We start from the raw sequence: 5,000 nt of genomic DNA on the forward strand, positions 1-5,000 counted from the left end.
CGAGCCGAAAGCAACACGAGGCTCGCGTACTTTGTCGCTAGGACCGCGCGGAAGTAACTCCGAGCCGAAAGCAACACGAGGCTCGCGTACTTTGACGGTCGGACCGCTCGGAAGTAACTACGTGCAGAATGCAACACAAAACTCGTAAACTTAGCCGCTCGTCGGCCGAAATTACGAAGAGCTCAAGAAAATAACACGAGATTTAAGAACATAGACGATCGCCAGCAGAGAGCTCGAAAAACAGCACAAAACGCGAAAATTTAACTTTTACGAGAAAATAGCTAAGATAGCTTAAAAAACAATACGGAGAACAAAAAGTTGATTGCCCGAAACGTTCGGAAGCAGCCCCGAGCAGTAGTAACACAGGGCTCGCGGACTTTGTTGTCCGAACCGCTCGAAAGTAGCTACGAGCCGAAAGCAACACGAGGCTCGCGTACTTTGCCGCTAGGACCGCGCGGAAGTAACTCCGAGCCGAAAGCAACACGAGGCTCGCGTACTTTGCCGCTAGGACCGCGCGGAAGTAACTCCGAGCCGAAAGCAACACGAGGCTCGCGTACTTTGCCGATCGGACCGCGCGGAAGTAACTCCGAGCCGAAAGCAACACGAGGCTCGCGTACTTTGTCGCTAGGACCGCGCGGAAGTAACTCCGAGCCGAAAGCAACACGAGGCTCGCGTACTTTGACGGTCGGACCGCTCGGAAGTAACTACGTGCAGAAAGCAACACAAAACTCGTAAACTTAGCCGCTCGTCGGCCGAAATTACGAAGAGCTCAAGAAAATAACACGAGATTTAAGAACATAGACGATCGCCAGCAGAGAGCTCGAAAAACAGCACAAAACGCGAAAATTTAACTTTTACGAGAAAATAGCTAAGATAGCTTAAAAAACAATACGGAGAACAAAAAGTTGATTGCCCGAAACGTTCGGAAGCAGCCCCGAGCAGTAGTAACACAGGGCTCGCGGACTTTGTTGTCCGAACCGCTCGAAAGTAGCTACAAGCCGAAAGCAACACGAGGCTCGCGTACTTTGCCGCTAGGACCGCGCGGAAGTAACTCCGAGCCGAAAGCAACACGAGGCTCGCGTACTTTGCCGATCGGACCGCGCGGAAGTAACTCCGAGCCGAAAGCAACACGAGGCTCGCGTACTTTGCCGCTAGGACCGCGCGGAAGTAACTCCGAGCCGAAAGCAACACGAGGCTCGCGTACTTTGCCGCTAGGACCGCGCGGAAGTAACTCCAAGCCGAAAGCAACACGAGGCTCGCGTACTTTGCCGATCGGACCGCGCGGAAGTAACTCCGACCCGAAAGCAACACGAGGCTCGCGTACTTTGCCGCTAGGACCGCGCGGAAGTAACTCCGAGCCGAAAGCAACACGAGGCTCGCGTACTTTGCCGATCGGACCGCGCGGAAGTAACTCCGACCCGAAAGCAACACGAGGCTCGCGTACTTTGCCGCTAGGACCGCGCGGAAGTAACTCCGAGCCGAAAGCAACACGAGGCTCGCGGACTTTGACGGTCGGACCGCTCGGAAGTAACTCCGAGCCGAAAGCAACACGAGGCTCGCGTACTTTGCCGATCGGACCGCGCGGAAGTAACTCCGAGCCGAAAGCAACACGAGGCTCGCGTACTTTGTCGCTAGGACCGCGCGGAAGTAACTCCGAGCCGAAAGCAACACGAGGCTCGTGTACTTTGCCGCTAGGACCGCGCGGAAGTAACTCCGAGCCGAAAGCAACACGAGGCTCGCGTACTTTGCCGCTAGGACCGCGCGGAAGTAACTCCGAGCCGAAAGCAACACGAGGCTCGCGTACTTTGCCGATCGGACCGCGCGGAAGTAACTCCGAGCCGAAAGCAACACGAGGCTCGCGTACTTTGCCGCTAGGACCGCGCGGAAGTAACTCCGAGCCGAAAGCAACACGAGGCTCGCGTACTTTGCCGCTAGGACCGCGCGGAAGTAACTCCAAGCCGAAAGCAACACGAGGCTCGCGTACTTTGCCGATCGGACCGCGCGGAAGTAACTCCGACCCGAAAGCAACACGAGGCTCGCGTACTTTGCCGCTAGGACCGCGCGGAAGTAACTCCGAGCCGAAAGCAACACGAGGCTCGCGGACTTTGACGGTCGGACCGCTCGGAAGTAACTACGTGGTAAAAGCAACACGAGGCTCGCGTACTTTGCCGATCAAACCGCTCGGAAGTAACTACGTTCCAAAAGCAACACGAGGCTCGCGAACTTTGACGGTCGGACCGCTCGGAAGTAACTACGTGGTAAAAGCAACACGAGGCTCGCGGACTTCGCTGCGGCTAAGTCCGCGCGGCGTCGAAATTTCACCGCCGGCGCCCATATACCGCCGTGCGTTAGACCGTGCGTCGCCGACCGCCCGGCCGCTCGGTTCGGTACTGTAAGAGGTGTCGTCGCTGCGGCGACTCGTGCACAACACGGTGCATGCGAGCTCTCGGTCTGGTCGTACCGTAGCGTTACGGCGTATGTATAACCGAGCTCGGCGAAGCACTGCGGTGCGTACAAAAGTGTCGTTCGCACTAGAACGCTTTTTGAGAGAATTTAGCTTCGCGCTTACTACGAGAACTTTGGTTCTCTTTTGAGATCTTTCGGGCGTCTTGCCGACATTCGGCCAAATGTGCGCCAAGCTCTCGGCGATCGTTTCGAGGCCGGATAGCGAAGGAATTGGTGAATACGTGACGAAGAAATTTTGTATCTCGAGGACTCTGCCGTTCGTGCGGTCCGTACGTACCTCCGAGCCGTAAAACAACACGGAGCTCGAGATCTTTGACGCGGAGGTAACTACCGTGCGCCGCAGCGGCTAAGTCCGCGCGGCGTCGAAATTTCACCGCCGGCGCCCATATACCGCCGTGCGTTAGACCGTGCGTCGCCGACCGCCCGGCCGCTCGGTTCGGTACTGTAAGAGGTGTCGTCGCTGCGGCGACTCGTGCACAACACGGTGCATGCGAGCTCGCGGTCTGGTCGTACCGTAGCGTTACGGCGTATGTATAACCGAGCTCGGCGAAGCACTGCGGTGCGTACAAAAGTGTCGTTCGCACTAGAACGCTTTTTGAGAGAATTTAGCTTCGCGCTTACTACGAGAACTTTGGTTCTCTTTTTGAGATCTTTCGGGCGTCTTGCCGACATTCGGCCAAATGTGCGCCAAGCTCTCGGCGATCGTTTCGAGGCCGGATAGCGAAGGAATTGGTGAATACGTGACGAAGAAATTTTGTATCTCGAGGACTCTGCCGTTCGTGCGGTCCGTACGTACCTCCGAGCCGTAAAACAACACGGAGCTCGAGATCTTTGACGCGGAGGTAACTACCGTGCGCCGCAGCGGCTAAGTCCGCGCGGCGTCGAAATTTCACCGCCGGCGCCCATATACCGCCGTGCGTTAGACCGTGCGTCGCCGACCGCCCGGCCGCTCGGTTCGGTACTGTAAGAGGTGTCGTCGCTGCGGCGACTCGTGCACAACACGATGCATGCGAGCTCGCGGTCTGGTCGTACCGTAGCGTTACGGCGTATGTATAACCGAGCTCGGCGAAGCACTGCGGTGCGTACAAAAGTGTCGTTCGCACTAGAACGCTTTTTGAGAGAATTTAGCTTCGCGCTTACTACGAGAACTTTGGTTCTCTTTTGAGATCTTTCGGGCGTCTTGCCGACATTCGGCCAAATGTGCGCCAAGCTCTCGGCGATCGTTTCGAGGCCGGATAGCGAAGGAATTGGTGAATACGTGACGAAGAAATTTTGTATCTCGAGGACTCTGCCGTTCGTGCGGTCCGTACGTACCTCCGAGCCGTAAAACAACACGGAGCTCGAGATCTTTGACGCGGAGGTAACTACCGTGCGCCGCAGCGGCTAAGTCCGCGCGGCGTCGAAATTTCACCGCCGGCGCCCATATACCGCCGTGCGTTAGACCGTGCGTCGCCGACCGCCCGGCCGCTCGGTTCGGTACTGTAAGAGGTGTCGTCGCTGCGGCGACTCGTGCACAACACGATGCATGCGAGCTCTCGGTCTGGTCGTACCGTAGCGTTACGGCGTATGTATAACCGAGCTCGGCGAAGCACTGCGGTGCGTACAAAAGTGTCGTTCGCACTAGAACGCTTTTTGAGAGAATTTAGCTTCGCGCTTACTACGAGAACTTTGGTTCTCTTTTGAGATCTTTCGGGCGTCTTGCCGACATTCGGCCAAATGTGCGCCAAGCTCTCGGCGATCGTTTCGAGGCCGGATAGCGAAGGAATTGGTGAATACGTGACGAAGAAATTTTGTATCTCGAGGACTCTGCCGTTCGTGCGGTCCGTACGTACCTCCGAGCCGTAAAACAACACGGAGCTCGAGATCTTTGACGCGGAGGTAACTACCGTGCGCCGCAGCGGCTAAGTCCGCGCGGCGTCGAAATTTCACCGCCGGCGCCCATATACCGCCGTGCGTTAGACCGTGCGTCGCCGACCGCCCGGCCGCTCGGTTCGGTACTGTAAGAGGTGTCGTCGCTGCGGCGACTCGTGCACAACACGATGCATGCGAGCTCTCGGTCTGGTCGTACCGTAGCGTTACGGCGTATGTATAACCGAGCTCGGCGAAGCACTGCGGTGCGTACAAAAGTGTCGTTCGCACTAGAACGCTTTTTGAGAGAATTTAGCTTCGCGCTTACTACGAGAACTTTGGTTCTCTTTTTGAGATCTTTCGGGCGTCTTGCCGACATTCGGCCAAATGTGCGCCAAGCTCTCGGCGATCGTTTCGAGGCCGGATAGCGAAGGAATTGGTGAATACGTGACGAAGAAATTTTGTATCTCGAGGACTCTGCCGTTCGTGCGGTCCGTACGTACCTCCGAGCCGTAAAACAACACGGAGCTCGAGATCTTTGACGCGGAGGTAACTACCGTGCGCCGCAGCGGCTAAGTCCGCGCGGCGTCGAAATTTCACCGCCGGCGCCCATATACCGCCGTGCGTTAGACCGTGCGTCGCCGACCGCCCGGCCGCTCGGTTCGGTACTGTAAGAGGTGTCGTCG

Source organism: Cardiocondyla obscurior, unplaced genomic scaffold (assembly GCF_019399895.1).
Source record: "Cardiocondyla obscurior isolate alpha-2009 unplaced genomic scaffold, Cobs3.1 scaffold71_0_91097, whole genome shotgun sequence".
NCBI classification, from domain to species: Eukaryota; Metazoa; Arthropoda; class Insecta; order Hymenoptera; family Formicidae; genus Cardiocondyla; species Cardiocondyla obscurior.